The 20,169-nt window shown below is 43.5% G+C and overlaps 2 non-coding genes across 2 annotated transcripts; both read left to right on the forward strand.

Moving 5' to 3' along the window:
• The first annotated feature begins 9,346 nt into the window (after nucleotides 1-9,346).
• Nucleotides 9,347-9,417, forward strand: trnag-gcc (transfer RNA glycine (anticodon GCC)). Its single transcript has one exon. It is a non-coding gene; the product is annotated as a tRNA-Gly (tRNA).
• A 10,326-nt stretch (nucleotides 9,418-19,743) lies between these two features.
• On the forward strand, nucleotides 19,744-19,814 carry trnag-gcc (transfer RNA glycine (anticodon GCC)). The gene has a single exon. It is a non-coding gene; the product is annotated as a tRNA-Gly (tRNA).
• The last annotated feature ends 355 nt before the right edge of the window (nucleotides 19,815-20,169 follow it).

A 20,169-nucleotide genomic window follows, 5' to 3' on the forward strand; every position in this document is an offset into this window, starting at 1 on the left:
TACCAATGGCCACATCAATGAACCTTCTTAAGGATACCAAGGTGACAGGTTCTTGGGAATTAGTAACTTCTCAATGTAAACTAACAGGGCATTGATGACACTAATGTGTCCACGTTCTACAACATGCTGCTTCAGGGTGCCCATTCTGTCATTTTTCTGTGCTTGTCAAACCTCCTGTAGTTTTCTTGTTGCTGCATGTAACTATCTGGTTGTCAAGTCTCCAATTCTTCTCTGAAGCTCTTGTCCTCCTGCTCTGCTTCATTCTTTGATATTATGGTCAATGTATCTGCAGTGCTTTACAGGCACAGAGTCATAGAGATGTCCATCACAGAAACAGACTCTTCAGTCCAACTTGTCCATGCTGACCTGATACCCTAAATCAATCTAGTCCCAGTTGCCATCATTTTGCCCATATCTGACTAAAATCTCTCTATTCATATACCCATCCAGAATCTCTTTAAATGCTGTAATTGTACCAGCCTCCACCACTTCCTCTGGCAGCTCATTCCATACACACCATCTTCTATGTGAAAAAGTTTTCCCTTTAGGACTCCTCTACTCTAGAGAAAAGACCTTGAATATTTGTCCTATGCATCCCTCTTATGATTTCATTAACTGCTATAAGGTCACCCCTCAGTCTCTGATGCTCCGGGGAAAACTGCCCCAGCCTATTCAGCCTCCTCTTAGAGCTTAAACCCTCCAAACTTGGCAGCATCCTTGATTCATTCATGCCGACGTACGGCTGTGTTCAAACTCTGTGAAACCACCATGTGTATCGATGTTTGCTGTTCCAGAAACTTGACACTAGAAACCTCGCTCCGCAAGTTTTGTTCATCTTGTAAATCTACAAACCCTCACACTCCACAGTTAATAATGTCACGGCTCAGGTTATAGACCAATAGGGTTCTTGGGAAGTACAAGCTTTCGGAGAGCTCCTGCTGCGTCACTTTCAGGATGGTAGGACACAGGGTGTTGTACATGTTGACCTTTTACTAGAAATTCTGTGTCGGATGATCCTGCCTCACTAGTGACCTGACCAAGCAGCAGCACCCCGAAAGCTTGTCATTTCAAATCAGCCTGTTGGACTATAACCTGGTCTTGTGTCATTTTTAACTTTGTCCATCCCGGTCCCACATTGACCCCTCCACATCCCCCTCTTAAAGCTGTCCACTCAGGCTCTCCTTTCACTTGGGCATCTTCAGTTCTCACCAAAAAGCTGCGTTCATCAGGCTTCACAAGTTTTCTTTGTCCACCACATGAAGTGTATTGCAATGTTGGAAAAAATTCAAATTGTTTGGCACATTTAACTTTCCCCGATAGTCTGGAAACCAACTCCAGCGCTGCCCTGAAATCTCACCGGAGCAGCATTTTACACAGTGGAACCGATATCATTCAGTCAACTTGAAAAGGAAACAATGAGATATATAATTGGAAATACAGCCTGAGGTGTGCGGCAGGAGTGCTTCAAGCAGAATTTGGCCAATGGGGTGAGACCTTCACAGTCTGTTTGCTCACAGAGGAGAGTGTTGCTGGTCAAAGCACAGCAGGTTAGGCAGCATCTCAGGAATAGAGAATTCGACGTTTCGAGCATAAGCCCTGATGAAACGTCGAATTCTCTATTCCTGAGATGCTGCCTAACCTGCTGTGCTTTGACCAGCAACACATTTGCAGCTGTGATCTCCAGCATCTGCAGACCTCATTTTTTACTCACAGAGGAGAGTGAAAGCTTCACCCCTGGTTTACGCCAGATCTTTTGATGCTGCTGCCAAACGGTGTCATTGTCAAATTGGCAGATGTCGTTGCAGCTTCTGGAGCTTTCCTACAAAGCTAACGTCTTCATTGGGATCTGTTTCTGGGCAACGCCTTCCTCTCCAGGACCATGAATCACTGACCTCTCCCAATTACACTTCAGACTGAATGACATCATGGCTGTGAGGCGCAGCAGTGATGGTAATAACATGCTGCTGAGAATGCCCAGGGTTTGAAGGGCTTTTCTTCTGTCGTCCCCTCGGTTCCAGTGGAGCTTATTATCTCCATCAATCAGCTGCAAACCTCAGAGCCAAGTGCATCTGCAATTCCATGTTCGATGTGCTGAGTGGATAACATTCTTGGTCTCACTGGTGGTTGGTAGGAAGTGAGAGGAAATATGGGGCCTGATTGAGAGCAAGGCAAAAATAATGTGCCAATTATCGGATGAGCTGGAGTGAGTCGTGGTCATTTGGTTGCAAGAAGCTTAACTGTAGCAAATATTTGCCATTTGTCGGGAGGCCACAGTGTGAACACTGGAGACTGGCTGTGAGGAGAGAGAATGAGCTGATGATGCCAATCGAATTCATTACACTCTAGTGAAGCGACAATAATGGAGGTTGAGGCTGTGGTGTGGCATTCGGGGGCTGGGGGGTGTGGGGCATAAACCTGATTCCGAATGAAGAGGTTTGCTCCTGGGATGCTGCCTGACCGGCTGTGCTTTTCCAGCACCACACTTCTCATCTCTTGGATCTTCACTCCTCACTTTCTCTCCAGCAATTCCTTCAAAACACTGCACAGACTTACATTGAGTAGGGCAAATTGTAAGGATGTGAAGGCATCCTGCTCCAGAATCTAGAAGCCAATACTGGTGAGCTGGCTCCCTGCCCTGATCAGCCCTGATTCCCCTTCGGAAAAATGTTCCCGGACCTCAACATTCCTCTGGACCAAGGTTTTGAATCTTCTGTTCTGAAGTAAGACTTGCCTTCATGTGTTTGACTCCACTTCCCAGACATATTTTCCCCATTAGGAATTGGAAGTCTCCTATGCACTGAACTCCAGTGATGTGCTTTCTTTGAACTGATGCACTGAGCCTACTCATGCAACTGACTTTCTGATCTGTTGAAACCAAAATAGCATCACCGAACTTCCTCACATCCATCTGACTATATCTCCAAATTCAAACACCAAAATATACCATAAAATATACTTTCTGTCACATTAATGTGGATAAAATGCACTGGATTGGATGCTCAGCCATGATGGTACTGAATGCTGCAGTTGGGTCAATCAGTTGAATAGCTTTCTTCAGTTCCTGTCTTCCTAGGCCGGGGTATGTGCTGCATTACTGGGAAGAGAGACCCACCGGAGATGACTGCACTGTGTTATGGACCATGCCAGACCCTAACTTTGCTCGCTGTATTAAGCAGGTCTCACGCCTATATTCCAGGAGGGATGCAGGTGGTCAACCCACTGAGTTTTAAACAAAACAGAATTTATTTCCAAGATTACAGAATGTAACACAAACAAAAGAGAATAGAAGACTGAATAACTTAACCTATCCGAAAACCCGACCGATCACCCCAACTTAATGATGCAGTTCTAAATTCTTGTCACAATTCCCATAAACACCCCTTAGCACTAAAGGTAAATTCAAACACAAGATCTTACAGGAGTGATGTCAGCGAGCCAGGAGGATCAGTCTGGGCCTTCGGTTTTGTCCAGCAGCTTTTACAACTGCCTGACGCTTTCAGTGAACAGCCAGACCAGGGATAAGCTGAGCTGGGAGAACTGGCCACACCCCTTTCATTGTCCAAGTGTTTCTTTTTTAACTTGAAAGCCTTTTGCCTAAGGGAGGGTCAGTTGGTGATAAACAAACTGGCCCTAAAACCCATCCAAGGCCAGATATTTCAGAACTTGTTTCTAAGATCTCCTGAAAAAAACCACAATGACAACATAACATTGTGAAAGGAACAGCATCATCACAACAGTGCTGTACTGTCATGAAGGGGTTACCATGAGTGAGTACAGATCCCATCATGTCTCACAGCATATGGCCATTCCTGGATAAGGACACCTCCTGAGCACTACTGTTCAAGCAGGTGAAATCCTGAAGGACACGACTGTCAGACTGTGCCTGCTACAGATAACAGGGGAATGGAAAAGAGATAAACATCTATGGGACCACACCCTCACCAATCTCTCTGTCGCCGACATAACAAGCCAGGAGTGTGCTGGTGTGAGTGAGCACCACACAAGTCATATCTTCACATTGATGATACATTCTATGATACTGGGTGTCACTACCAGTGTGCTAAAGAGGACAGAATTTGAAGAAATCTAACATGTGCAAAGTGGGCACGTCTGGTGTACTTCCACAAAGTGTTCCTCCTCACCTGGCATCTTCCTCAAGAACGATGAGATGAAGAATACTGTAGAGCATTCCAGAAACATCACCAGGTATATCGAAAAATGAGGCATTAACCTGACCAATCAGCAACCCAGGACGACTTTGTTTCAGACAGTGGAAGCAGCATGCAATAGACAGAGTGAAGCAGGTCAGTCCAGGTCAGTAACAGATCAGTACGAAACTCTGCCCACCTGCTATATCTTGCCAGTAATGGTGACACAAATTGAACAACAAACAGGAGGAAGAGATTCCAAATCCCGGGACTTTAGGGCAAACATCGTTGCTGAAGCATTTCCAACAGCCTTCAGCCACAAGTTCAGAGGAAATGATCAATCTCATTTTCCATCAGAGGTGCCCAGCATCACAGACACTAGACCTTCAGTCAGTTTGACTCATTCCATGTTATATCTAGTAACAGCAAAGGCAGTGGTCCCTGAATAGTACTGAAGGGTTGTGCTCCAGAATTAGTTACATCACAAGCTCCAGACCTGCTCCAGTCCTGCCACTGCCCCAGCAATGTGGAAAATTGCCCAGTTAGGTATCGTGTACAAAAAGCAGGACACATTCAACCTGACCAATTGCAGCTGCATCTGTCTACTCCTAATCATTAACAAAGTCAACAGTGCTGTCAAGTGGCACTTGCTCAGCAATAACCTGCTCCCTGATGCTCAGTTTGAGGGGAATAGGAAGTTGGACTGTAGAATTCACTGCTTCTGGCCTGCTCTTGCAGTCAGAGTATTTGTCTTTTCCCGGGAACCTTGTTACATTGGGGCATGGACTGAATAATATGTGAACATCTTCTATCCTTGCCTTATAATGGAAGAAAGCCATTATTAAAGAAACTAAATATGATTAGGCTGATGCTACTGTTATGGAAACATTTTCTTGCTGTAAATCTTATAGTGATATGGACTCAGACATTTCCAGCTCAGAAGGAGACAATTTGGCTCATGGTTCCCATGTTAGACACAAAGGGCTGACTATATTAATCCTATTTTCCAGCTTTTGACCCAGAGGTATGACACTCTAGTTGAATAGAAATTGTTAAATCATTCATGAGCATCGCTGGAGACCGGTAATTTTATTGCCCGTACCGACATGCCTTTGAGAAGGTAACAGTGAGTTACCTTCTTGAACCATCGCAGTCCATGTGCTATAGGTAGATCCAGAATGGCCTTAAGGAGGGAATTCCAGGATTTTGAACCAGCGACAGTGAAGGAATGGCACTATATTTCCAAGTCAGGATGTTGAGTTGGTTGGTGGGGACCATGCAGTTGCTGATATATCTGCTGCCCTTGTCCTTCGAGATGGAAGTGATTGTGGGTTTGGAAGGTGTTGTCTCAGGACCTTTAGTGAATATCTGCAGTGGATCTTGCAGATTGTACTCACTGCTACCACTGAGCATTGGAGATGGAGTGGGTGGACACTTGTGCATGTGGTGCCAATCAAGGGGGCTGCTTAATTCCAGATGGCATCAAGATTCTTGAGTGTTGTTGGAAATGCACCCATTCAGGCAAGTGGGGAGTATTCCATGACATTCCAGACTTGTGTGTTATAGATAATGGACAGGCTTTGAGGTGAGTTACTTGTCTCAGCATTCCTATATGTTAACCTGCTCTTGTAGTCACTGTATTGATATGGTAAGTCCAGTTGAGTATTCAAGTCAATGGCAGCTGCTATGAAGCTTATAATGAGAAATTCAATGATTGGAGCATCATTGAACTTAAAGGGATGGTGATTAGATCACCTATTATTGTGTATGTTCATTATGTGGCATTTATGTGGTGTGAATGTTACTTGATGCTTGTCAGATATTGTCCAGATGTTGTTCCCTTTGAACATGGTCTGCTTCAGTACCTGAGGAATCACAAATAGTGCTTGACATTGTGCAATTCCTGGTAAACGCCACCACTTCTGACCTTACAATGGAAGGAAGGTCATTGATAAGGTAGCTGAAGCTAGTTGGGCCTGGGACTCTACTCTGAGGAACACATTCAATGATGTCATGGAGCTTAGGTGATTCACTCCTACAACCACAGCCATCATCCGATATGTCAGGTATGACTGCAACCATTGGAAAGTTTGCACTGCTATGACACATTGATCCCAGTTGTGCTCGGGCTCCTTGGTTCCCCACTTGGTCAAGTGCAGACTTGACGTTAAGGGCTGTCACTCCCACTTTGCCTCTAGAATTCAACTCCTTTGCCCATGTTTGAAGCAGGGCTGCAAAGAGATCAGGAGCTGAGTGGCCCTGATGGAACTTAAACTGGGCATCACTGAGGAGGTGTTGTTCAATAGCATCATCACTTTACTGATGACCAAGAATAGACTGAGAAGGTGGTAATTGGCTGGGTTGGATTATCCTGATTTTTGTTTACATGATGTACTTGGGAAATTGTCCACATTGTCAAGTAGATGCCAGTTTTGAAACTCCACTGGAAAAGCTTGTTTAGGAGAGTGACAAGTTCTGGATGACAAGTTTTCAGTATTATTTCTAGCCAATAGTCTTGCTATGTCTGTGTTTCTAACTGTTTCTTAATATTGTGTAGAGTTGATCAAATTGGCATTAGTGATGGTGGAGACCACTGCAGGAGGCTGCAAATGGATGACTTCTGGCTGAAGGTTGCTGTGAATGCTTCATCCTTATTTTTTGCAAAGATGTGCAGGGCCCTTCCATCATTGAGGATAGTGATAGTGGAGCTGCCTCCTCCATTGAGTTGTTTAATACTCCTTCACATTCATGGCTAAACGTGGCACAACGGCAAAGCTTACATCTGACTTATTCATCGATGCGCAGTCTTGAGTTGTTAGATCTATAAAAATGTTGTGGGAAAAGGTGCTTAAATACTAGTGCCATATTACACAGCAGTGAAATCATGTGGATCTTGTTATGTTTTGTTGTGCTGGATATGATGTGCCCTTGCCAGGTTTGATTTCAGCAAGGGATTTGCAATGCAGGCTGGGTGGCCAGTAAAACCCATTCCTTGCCTATCTTGTATCAGTATATTTCAAACCAGACAGGCCTCCTGGATATGTTTGACCGTTACATGGCATACTACATGTGATGTTCTGATATAAAGGTGTCCGCCACATATTGAGTTACTTTCTGGTAACATGTAATCGGGTCAATTATACAGAAACATCAATGATATACACAGAAACCGGACTATATATGTTGCGAATAAACTTCAAGACATTGGACGCAACAAAACCTGGCTCTCTGTGGTATATGTTACATAGGCTAACATATAGAAAAGTGTATCACTCCCTCCCTGTGGTGCTAATTTCCCCACATCCTGCCTAAATCCCTGGATTTACCTTCCTTGAGAATCCATGGGGCTATCTTGCGAAGCTTGACTGGAGTCCAAGCAGCTGGATATCCATTCCGATTGGTTGGTCGCTCCTTTGGGGGGGAATTTCACACAATGATGGGCCGCAGCTCCACTAAGTTCTCGTATGCACACTAAAATGAGGAAAAAGTGTTGGAGAAAACTCAATAGGTCTGCAACATTGGTGGAGAGAAAAGCAGAGTTAACGTTTCAAAATCTGAAGAGCCAGAAGATTTGAAATGTTAACTCTACTTTCTGTCTACAGATGCTGCCAGACCTGCTGAGTTTCTCCAGCAATTTCTGTTTTTGTTTTGCATTGTCAGCATCTACAGTTCTTTGTCTAAATTCTGGGTTAGCTTGCCTGAAGCTCTGTAGCTGTGCTGAAAATGTGTTGCTGGTTAAAGCACAGCAGGTTAGGCAGCATCCAAGGAACAGGAAATTCGACGTTTCAGGCCAGAGCCCTTCATCAGGAATGAGGAGAGTGTACCAGGCAGGCTAAGATAAAAGGTAGGGAGGAGGGACTTGGGGGAGGGGCGATGGAGATGTGATAGGTGGAAGGAGGTCAAGGTGAGGGTGATAGGCCGGAGTGGGGTGGGGGCGGAGAGGTCAGGAAGAAGATTGCATTTTAGGAGAGCGGTGCTGAGTTCGAGGGAATCGACTGAGACAAGGTGGGGGGAGGGGAAATGAGGAAACTGGAGAAATCTGAGTTCATCCCTTGTGGTTGGAGGGTTCCCAGGCGGAAGATGAGGCGCTCATCCTCCAACCGTCGTGTTGTTATGTTCTGCCGGTGGAGGAGTCCAAGGACCTGCATGTCCTCGGTGGAGTGGGAGGGAGACTAAAAGTGTTGAGCCAAGGGGTGGTTGGGTTGGTTGGTCTGGGCGTCCCAGAGGTGCTCCCTGAGGCGTTCCGCAAGTAGGCGGCCCATCTCCCCAATATAGAGGAGTCCCAGAGATGTCCCACAGCTCTGTAGCTGTGACCAGGATTCTAACCCACCAGTTGGCTCTCTGGCCATTTTCTTTCGGTGGTGGGTGGCTAAGCCACCTGCCCCAACTGCTGTCCTTCCCAGAATGCTCTGGCTCATGTTAACATAGAGTAGAAACAGTCACACTTTAGGTTGAAAATCCTGGAGTCCCATCAAGAGTATTTTATTCATCTTTCCATTTTGCTCACAGACTGATACATTATTTCTCAGCGTACAACCTTGACTGTGGTGTCTTGGGATTTAATTGCTGCCAATTACTTTCGATACTTATATAAGAGTAATGATTTGGAGAAGCCGGTGTTGGACTGGTGTGGACAAAGTTAAAAATCACACAACACCAGGTTATAGTCCAACAGGTTTAATTGGAAGCATTAGTTTTCAGAGCGCTGCTCCTTCATCAGGTGGTAAGGAGCGAGGCCCCGAAAGCTGGTGTGCTTCTAATTAAACCTGTTGGACTATAACCTGATGTTGTGTGATTTTTAATGTTGTATAAGAGTATAATGCGTCCACAGACAAAGCGTTAGGTGCAGCAGTGTATAATTGAAACATGTTCCAAAATACAAGTTATCATCTTAAGGTAAGCCACAATCGAGATGGGCACGGGACCATGCATGAATACGTAATGTGTATTGTACCAGTGCTAGAAGAGTAAAATTTGAATTGTGCTTAAAAATGAGATTTCCAGGATTTCAGGAAGGTTTGGGTTTAATGGTAAATTTTTGTTCCGACTTATTGAGTAAAAGGGAAAAGTATAGAGTAAAAGTAAAATGCAGCATATTCAGTTAACAGTGATTTCACAAAATAACAAAACATCATGTGAAGAAAAATCTCCTCGATTAAATTATTCAGTGAGTGCAAAGGCTGTGATTCACATCTGTTGCATTGGTGGTTCAGTGGTAGAATTCTCGCCTGCCACGCGGGAGGCCCGGGTTCGATTCCCGGCCAATGCAATTGGCTTATTGCCTATTTTACTCACTCCGAAATACTAACTTCCTTCAACAAAAATTCTTCTTCTACACTTTTTATACATTTCACGAAATCCCAAATATTCTGCTCATGTTTTTACCATTTTACTACAGCGAGTTTTCAAAATCTGCTTCATAAAAGTCCTGTTCTTTTCATCTCACTTCAGCAGTTCCATCCCTACTCTTAAAAACTGCAAAATCACCGCTTCATCATTCTTACAACCATCAGACTATCAACTCTCGCAAATACTCTCCAGTCGTCAGCTTTTACACGGTGTTTACTTGAATCACATTACTTATTTCGTAACATTAAGACAACGTTTACATAACTGGTGTCTCCATCTTTTTTTTAAAATCCAACTCAGCTGTGACACATGTGGGAAGCAAATGGGATGAATTAACCCATTCATAACGTACTTTTCAGAAAAGTAGACTAATAGCTTTCACCATGTATCCTGCATAAGAGTCTGGACATACACTGAGAAAGTGAATGCCATTTAAAAACACTGAGCAAAATTGGGTGAAATCACTCATTGACACATCTTGTCTTGACAAACTAATATTAAGCAGTCGACTCTTATTTTACTTTGGAGAAGGTTGGGTGCATTACATTACGAAACAGAGGCTGCTGAAGAACAAGGTCTTTAAAGATAACTGTTTATTCACATTCTAATATATGCACGTAGACCAAGGACAATAGCCTAGGTGGCATGGTGGCTCAGTGGTTAGCACTACTACCACGCAGCACCAGAGTCTCAGGTTCAATCCTGCCCTCAGGTGACTGCTTGTGTGGGATTTGCGTGTCCTGTCTGTGTGGGTTTCCTTCCCCAGTCCAAAGATGTGTAAGATAAATTGCCCATTGCATTAGTCAGATGGGTAACTCTGTGGTGTGTTGGTGTAGACTGCTTTGGCCAAAGGGCCTGTTTCCATCCTATAAGTAAGAAATCTCATCTAATCATTGCTGTTCTCTTAGGCCCTCCCTCATCATGTGATCTATTACATTGTTCCTGATCCAGCTCCCTATTTACAATTGGTTAATTCTTTACACAGTCATTGCCTCTTCTCAATATTCACATCATCCATCATTTCCCCCAAACTCTCCATTTCAAGGCTGTGGTGTTTTCACAAATCTCCTTGATTGGATGTGAGGTTTCCTTATTGATGGTTTAGTTCTCTAAGATTTTGTTTTCCCAGAATTTATGTGCACTCCTGATGACTCTCAAAAATGTTAACTCTTTGATCTCAAAGATTTGTTGCCACTTCCAGCACAGAAGGGTGGGGCAGGTGGGTGTCATTCACCCCTTTGTATCCACATCAGTCTACAATGATTGACTACACTAATCCCATGTTCTGGTTTTTGGTCTATAGCCCTGGAGATTCCAAAGAAATGCAAGCAGATATTGAAATACTGATCAAATGTTATGAGAGTTTCTGACTCAACTATACTTTCAGGCAATGACCTCTAGATTCTCACCTCCCTCTAGATGGTAAAAAAAAAGACTTCTCCAATCCCCTCTCCTCCTTTTCTAACGTTTACCTTAATCTATGCCCACTTGCTATTATCCCCTCCACTAAAGGGAGGGAAGTGTCCTCCTATCCACCCTATCTCTGCCTCTCATCACCTTATATACCTCCATCCGATCCCTTCTCAACCTTCCCTGTCCAAGGATAACAGTTCTCCCTCGAGTCTTTCAGACACAGATTGCTCAGGAAATACAATCCAGGAAAGTTCCTCCATTCAATCTTCTATAGCCCTTCAAAACCGAAATCCTCCAAACATATTATCACGAGCATCAAATGCTACCTTGAAGGACTCAGTTAAAATTTGTGCAGCCAACACTTCTTCACTGATCAAAATGGAAACATCGAACTAGAAGCAGGAGTAGGCCATTCAGCCCGTTGATGCTCCTTCACCAATCGGCACAAACCTGGCTGATCCTCTTTCTCAACTCCCATTCTCTCCCACATCACTTGACACCTTTAGCCTTTTTGAAATCTACCTATTTGTTCCTTAAATAAATTAAATGACCTTACCCCTGCAGCTGTCATATCCTTTAGAATTCCCCAGGTCCACCACCCTCCTCGTGAGATATCTCTCATTATTCCAGTTCAAAATGTTCTACCACATATCCTGAGACCATAACACCTTGATCTCGCACCATCTCTGTATCCAGTCTCTCCCGCCTTGTCAGAATTGTAAATGTTTTAATGAGATCTCTCCTCTCTTTCTTTTAAATTCCAGTGAATACAGGCTCAGTCAATCCACTCTCCGTTAGACAAAGCTGCATCTCAGGAATCAATCTGAAGAATCTTTGCTGCACTCCTTCTCGAGCAAGTATATTATAAGGAGACCAAAACTGCACACAACAAATACTACAAGCGTACTCTCACCACGGTCCTGTACAGCTGCAGTAAGACTTCCTTGTTCCTGTAAACAAACTCTTTTTTTTAAAGACAGCTAACATACCAATTGCCTTCCTGACTGTTCTACAGCTGTACCTGTCTGCTTCCTTTCAATAACTGATGTACAAGGACAACTAAGTTCCTCTGTGCATCAAGATTTCCTTATCTATCACAAATGAAATAATATTCTGCAATTCCCTTTTTCCTAGTGAAGTGGATAACTTCATCCTTATCCATGTTATATTGCTTCTGCCATGTACTGCCCCCTTATTCAACTTGCCAAATCACCCCGAAGCCTCTTTACATTGTCCACACCACTCACATCTCATTTCATCTCATCAGCAAAATCAGAATTTGATTCCCATTTCCAAATTGTTGGTATACAATGGTCCAAGCTGTGATTCAAGTTCAATCCCCTGTGATTCCCCACTTGTCACCCCCGGCACTCGGTAAATGAGCCATGTCTGCTAACCCATTCTCAGTCCATGTCAGTAAATTACCACCAATCTCATGTCCTTTCATTTTCCAAAATAAGTTCTTTGGTAGGGTTTCATCAAAAACTTTCTGGAAATCCAAACCTACCATATCCACATTCTCCCTGATATATGAGTTATGTTTTCAAATACCTCCAGTACATTTGTTAAATGTGATTTCTCTTTTATAAATCCATGTTGACTTTGTGCAATTACATTTGCATTTCCCATTATCTCAGAATAAAAGACTCCACCATTGTCTCTGTTACTGGGGTTGCGCTAACTGGTCTATAATTATGGCTTTAACTCTCCCTGCTACTATAAATGTTTGGTTTATATTTGCCACCCGCCAATCTGCCAGGACTGTTCTGGAATCTACAACATTGTGGAATGTGACAACCTCAACATAATCCATCATTTTCCTGGCCATCTCCTTTAATGAACTGGGATGGACATTATCAGACCCTGGAATTTTATCAACAATCAACTTCACAAAAGACACCTGACATTCCCCGAACCATAATCCATTGATTTTCTTTTTGAGCAAATCTGCCAGTGGAGCAGATATAGTGATGGAATTCGGTACAAATGTGTAATAGAAATCATATATCTCAAATCATCTCATTATTTCTCATTTAGGTTTACAGGCAGCCAACTCCACTAATACTTGCAGTTTTGCTGTTTGCGGTAGCACTGGTGCTTAGCTGGTTAGGTTGATCATGCATTTGTAAATTCACTTTACACAAATTGTCTTACCAAACCAGCCAATTGCAATTTCTTAACAAGATTTGTGGTTGTTCGGAGTGGTCCTCCCAAGTGTATAACAGCACAATATTCAGACAAATTACACAATTTGAAAAATTGGTTACCTGCTTGCTTCATCAGTGTCTGGAAAGTTGCAGGAGGAATTTATTAGCCTGATCACTATCACTCAGTATTTGGGAAAGACTATCTGATGTGCAGAGGTCAACATGGGTTGTCCGTATCCCTTTCACAAATTTATTAATGTAAGAAATCTGGCATGGTCAACATTATCAATTCTCTTTTCCAAGTGAGGGATTGAGTAAGAGTTTGTATTTGTCACTGCACTGTTCTTTCTGTAGTGCATGAAGAAACTGGTAGAACCATCAGGGCTTCGGCTGTAACATAACCGAAGGACCCCAGCCTCTTTGATTAGATTCAACTAGATGGCTTTCCAACATGTATTAGATGTCTGTTTTCACCTGAACCTGTCTCTTTGGTCCTAAGTGGTAAGGTTACTGTTTTAAGGCAGAGAACCCTCTGAGGTTCACATCCGACATGGTGAGAGTTGTACACCTTGGTTAGTCCCTACTGAGAATTTTAAGTTCGATGAATAACAGTGTAAGCTTTTCTTTGTTCTTCTGTCTCTAAACACGAAAACAATGTGCCTAAACTTCCAGAGAGTTGAGTAATAGCACAACAGTGTGTGGAGTAGCAGCTCAATCAACCCAACTCAAAGCCTTTGTTTGTTTTCAATAAACCTTGGATTGTCTTCACCCTTCTTTTGGATTCTCCATTGGTATGTGTGTAGCTGGGAAAACTGGTCATGTAGACAAAGCTGTCTGATTTCACAAAGATCTGAAAAATCTGTTTGCAAACTGCAGTGTATTATTCAAACCACAACATTGGAATGATGTGTGTTGAGAAGAATATTTCAAGAAAGATTATAACAGAATCAGAACTGCACTCCTGCTATCAATTCACAGTGATACACTAAGAATATTAACTGATGAGAATAAGAAATATCTTCCCTTTAAACACAAAGAAGTCCACATTTCCTCGACTCTTCCCAACACCGTCTGGTGGGAAAATTAATTATTCTTTCTGGTCTTGGCAATGAATGGATGTGCAAAATAATTGGAGATGATGGTCTCCAAAGATCTTGAGATTCCTGGCCATTACCACATGTACTGTTCCCCAGTCTGACACTCAGTGATACCAATGGCTACATCAATGAAGCTTCTTAAGGATACCAAGGTGACAGGCTCTTGGGAATTAGTAACTTCGCAATGTAAACAAACAGGTCATTGATCACATTAATATGTCCATGTTCTTCAACGTGCTGCTTCAGGGTGCAATTGTAAACAGTATTCATGAATCTGGAAAGATTTTTCAGTGCTTGTCAAACCTCCTGTAGTTTTCTTGTTGCTGCATGTAACTATCTGGTTGTCAAGTCTCCAATTCTTCTCTGAAGATCTTGTCCTCCTGCTCTGCTTCATTCTTTGATATTATGGTCAATGTATCTGCAGTGCTTTACAGGCACAGAGTCATAGAGATGTACATCACAGAAACAAACTCTTCAGTCCAACCTGTCCATGGCGACCTGATACCCTAAATCAATCTAGTCCCAGTTGCCACCATTTGGCCCATATCTTACTAAAATCTCTCTATTCAGATACCCATCGAGAATCCTTTTAAATGCTGTAATTGTACCAGTCTCCACCACTTCCTCTGGCAGCTCATTCCATACACACCATCTTCTATGTGAAAAAGTTTCCCCTTTAGGACTCCTCTACTCTAGAGAAAAGATACATATTTGTCCTATGCATCCCTCTCATGATTTAACTAACTGCTATAAGGTCACCCCTCAGTCTCTGATGCTCCGGGGAAAACTACCCCAGCCTATTCAACCTCCTCTTAGAGTTTAAACCCTCCAAACTTGGCAGCATCCTTGATTCATTCATGCCGACGTACGGCTGTGTTCAAACTCTGTGAAACCACCATGCGTATCGATGCTTGGTGCTCCTGAAACTTGACACTAGAAACCTCGCTCCGCAGGTTTTGTTCATCTTGTAAATCTACAAACCCTCACACTCCACAGTTAATAATGTCACGGCTCCAGGTTATAGAACAATAGGGTTCTTGGGAAGTACAAGCTGTCGGAGAGCTCCTGCTGCGTCACTTTCAGGATGGTAGGACACAGGGTGTTGTACATGTTGACCATTTCCTAGAAATTCTGTGTCCGATGATGTTGCCTCACTAGTGACCTGACCAAGCAGCAGCACCCCGAAAGCTTGTCATTTCAAATCAGCCTGTTGGACTATAACCTGGTCTGGTGTCATTTTTAACTTTGTCCATCCCGGTCCCACATTGACCCCTCCACATCCCCCTCTTAAAGCTGTCCACTCAGGCTCTCCTTTCACTTGGGCATCTTCAGTTCTCACCAAAAAGCTGCGTACATCAGGCTTCACAAGTTTTCTTTGTCCACCACATGAAGCGTATTGCAATGTTGAAAAAAATTCAAATTGTTTGGCACATTTAACTTTCCCCGATAGTCTGGAAACCAACTCCAGCGCTGCCCTGAAATCTCACCGGAGCAGCATTTTACACAGTGGAACCGATATCATTCAGTCAACTTGAAAAGGAAACAATGAGATATATAATTGGAAATACAGCCTGAGGTGTGCGGCAGGAGTGCTTCAAGCAGAATTCGGCCAATGGGGTGAGACCTTCACAGTTGTTTGCTCACAGAGGAGAGTGAAAGCTTCACCCCTGGTTTATGCCAGATCTTTTGATGCTGCTGCCAAACGGTGTCATTGTCAAATTGGCAGATGTCGTTGCAGCTTCTGGAGCTTTCCTACAAAGCTAACGTCTTCATTGGGATCTGTTTCTGGGCAACGCCTTCCTCTCCAGGACCATGAATCACTGACCTCTCCCAATTACACTTCAGACTGAATGACATCATGGCTGTGAGGCGCAGCAGTGATGGTAATAACATGCTGCTGAGAATGCCCAGGGTTTGAAGGGCTTTTCTTCTGTCGTCCCCTCAGTTGCAGTGGAGCTTATTATCTCCATCAGTCGGCTGCAAACCTCAGAGCCAAGTGCATCTGCAATTCCATGTTCGATGTGCTGAGTGGATAACATTCTTGGTCTCACTGGTGGTTGGTAGGAAGTGAGAGGAAATATGGGGCCTGATTGAGAGCAAGGAAAAAATAATGTGCCGATTATCGGATGAGCTGGAGTGAGTCGTGGTCATTTGGTTGCAAGAAGCTGAACTGTAGCAAATACTTGCCATTTGTCGGGAGGCCACAGTGTGAACACTGGCGACTGGCTGTGAGGAGAGAGAATGAGCTGATGATGCCAATAGAATTCATTACACTCTAGTGAAGCCACAATAATGGAAGTTGAGGCTGTGGTGTGGTATTCGGGGGCTGGGGGGTGTGGGGCATAAACCTGATTCCGAATGAAGAGCTTTGCACGAAACGTCGTCTATCCTGCTCCTGGGATGCTGCCTGACCGGCTGTGCTTTTCCAGCACCACACTTCTCATCTCTTGGATCTTCACTCCTCACTTTTGCTCCAGCAATTCCTTCAAAACACTGCACAGACTTACATTGAGTAGGGCAAATTGTAAGGATGTGAAGGCATCCTGCTCCAGAATCCAGAAGCCAATACTGGTGAGCTGGCTCCCTGCCCTGATCAGCCCTGATTCCCCTTCGGAAAAATGTTCCCAGACCTCAACATTCCTCTGGACCAAGGTTTTGAATCTTCTGTTCTGAAGTAAGTCTTGCCTTCATGTGTTTGACTCCACTTCCCAAACATATTTTCCCCATTAGGAATTGGAAGTCTCCTATGCACTGAACTCCAGTGATGTGCTTTCTTTGAACTGATGCACTGAGCCTACTCTTGCAACTGACTTTCTGATCTGTTGAAACCAAAATAGCATTACCAAACTTCCTCACATCCATCCGACTATATCTCCAAATTCAAACACCAAAATATACCATGAAATATACTTTCTGTCACATTAATGTGGATAAAATGCACTGGATTGGATGCTCAGCCATGATGGTACTGAATGCTGCAGTTGGGTCAATCAGTTGAATAGCTTTCTTCAGTTCCTGTCTTCCTAGGCCGGGGTATGTGCTGCATTACTGGGAAGACAGACCCACCGGAGATGACTGCACTGTGTTATGGACCAAGCCAGACCCTAACTTTGCTCGCTGTTTTAAGCAGGTCTCACGCCTATATTCCAGGAGGGATGCAGGTGGTCAACCCACTGAGTTTTAAACAAAACAGAATTTATTTCCAAGATTACAGAATGTAACACAAACAAAACAGAATAGAAGACTGAATAACTTAACCTATCCGAAAACCCGACCGATCACCCCAACTTAATGATGCTGTTCTAAATTCTTGCCCCAATCCCCATAAACACCCCTTAGCACAAAAGGTAATCTCAAACACAAGGTCTTACAGGAGTGATGTCAGCGAGCAAGGAGGATCAGTCTGGGCCTTCGGTCTGGTCCAGCAGCTTTTACAACTGCCTGATGCTTTCAGTGAACAGCCAGACCAGGGATGAGCTGAGCTGGGAGAACTGGCCACACACCTTTCATTGTCCAAGTGTTTCTTTTTTAACTTGAAAGCCTTTTGCCTGAGGGAGGGTCAGTTGGTGATAAACAAATTGGCCCTAAAACACATCCAAGGCCAGATATTTCAGAACTTGTGTTTCTAAGATCTCCTGAAAAAAACCACAATGACAACATAACCTTGTGAAAGGAGTAGCATCATCACAACAGTGCTGTACTGTCATGAAGGGGTTACCATGAGTGAGTACAGATCCCATCATGTCTCACAGCATCTGGCCATTCCTGGATAAGGATACCTCCTGAGCACTACTGTTCAAGCAGGTGAAATCCTGAAGGACACGACTGTCAGACTGTGTCTGCTACAGATAACAGGGGAATGGAAAAGAGATAAACATCTATGGGACCACACCCTCACCAATCTCTGTGTCGCAGATATAACAAGCCAGGAGCGTGCTGGTGTGAGTGATCACCACACAAGTCATATCTTCACATTGATGATACATTCTATGATACTGGGTGTCACTACCAGTGTGCTAAAGAGGACAGAATTTGAAGAAATCTAACAAGTGCAAAGTGGGCACGTCTGGTGTACTTCCACAAAGTGTTCCTCCTCACCTGGCATCTTCCTCAAGAACGATGAGATGAAGAGTACTGTAGAGCATTCCAGAAACATCACCAGGTATATCGAAAAATGAGGCATTAACCTGACCAATCAGCAACCCAGGACGACTTTGTTTCAGACAGTGGAAGCAGCATGCAATAGACAGAGTGAAGCAGGTCAGTCCAGGTCAGTAACAGATCAGTACGAAACTCTGCCCACCTGCTATATCTTGCCAGTAATGGTGACACAAATTGAACAACAAACAGGAGGAAGAGATTCCAAATCCCGGGACTTTAGGGCAAACATCGTTGCTGAAACATTTCCAACAGCCTTCAGCCACAAGTTCAGAGGAAATGATCAATCTCATTTTCCATCAGAGGTGCCCAGCATCACAGACACTAGACCTTCAGTCAGTTTGATTCATTCCATGTCATATCTAGTAACAGCAAAGGCAGTGGTCCCTGAATAGTACTGAAGGGTTGTGCTCCAGAATTAGTTGCATCACAAGCTCCAGACCTGCTCCAGTCCTGCCACTGCCCCAGCAATGTGGAAAATTGCCCAGTTAGGTATCGTGTACAAAAAGCAGGACACATTCAACCTGATCAATTGCAGCTGCATCTGTCTACTCCTAATCATTAACAAAGTCAACAGTGCTGTCAAGTGGCACTTGCTCAGCAATAACCTGCTCCCTGATGCTCAGTTTGAGGGGAATAGGAAGTTGGACTGTAGAATTCACTGCTTCTGGCCTGCTCTTGCAGTCAGAGTATTTGTCTTATCATGGGAACCTTGTTACATTGGGGCATGGACTGAATAGTATGTGAACGTCTTCTATCCTTGCCTTATGATGGAAGAAAGCCATTCTTAAAGAAACTAAAGATGATTAGGCTGATGATACTGTTATGGAAACATTTTCTTGTTGTAAATCTTATAGTGATACGGACTCAGACATTTCCAGCTCAGAAGGAGACAATTTGGCTCATGGTTCCCATGTCAGACACAAAGGGCTGACTATATTAATCCTATTTTCCAGCTTTTGACCCAGAGGTATGATGCTCTAGTTGAAATGAAATAGTTAAATCATTCATGAGCATCGCTGGAGGCCGGCAATTTTATTACCCGTACCGACATGCCTTTGAGAAGGTAACAGTGAGTTACCTACTTGATCCATTCCAGTCCATGTGCTATAGGTAGATCCTCAATGGCCTTAAGGAGGGAATTCCAGGATTTTGAAGCAGCGACAGTGAAGGAATGGCACTATATTTCCAAGTCAGGATGTTGAGTTGGTTGGAGGGGAACGTGCAGTTGCTGAAATATCTGCTGCCCTTGTCCTTCGAGATGGAAGTGATTGTGGATTCGGATCTAGTAAGAGGGAAAAGTATAGAGTAAAAGTAAAATGCAGCATATTCAGTTAACTGTGATTTCACAAAATAATGTAACACCATGTGAAGAAAAATCTCCTCGATTTAATTATTCAGTGAGGGCAAAGGGCTTGATTAACATCTGTTGCATTGGTGGTTCAGTGGTAGAATTCTCGCCTGCCACGTGGGAGGCCCGGGTTCGATTCCCGGCCAATGCAGCTGGCTTATTGCCTATTTTACTCTCTCCGAAATACTAACTTTCTTCAACAAAAATTCTTCTTCTACACTTTTTATAGATTTCACGAAATCCCAAATATTCTGCTCATGTTTTTACCATTTTACTACAGCGAGTTTTCAAAACCTGCTTCATAAAAGTCCTGTTCTTTTCATCTCACTTCAGCAGTTCCATCCCTACTCTTAAACACTGCAAAATCACCGCTTCATCATTCTTACAACCATCAGACTATCAACTCTCGCAAATACTCTCCAGTCGTCAGCTTTTACATGGTGTTTACTTAAATCACATTACTTATTTCGTAACATTTACATAATTGGTGTCTCCATTTTTTTTAA

Source organism: Hemiscyllium ocellatum, chromosome 1 (genome assembly GCF_020745735.1).
Source record: "Hemiscyllium ocellatum isolate sHemOce1 chromosome 1, sHemOce1.pat.X.cur, whole genome shotgun sequence".
NCBI lineage: Eukaryota > Metazoa > Chordata > Chondrichthyes > Orectolobiformes > Hemiscylliidae > Hemiscyllium > Hemiscyllium ocellatum.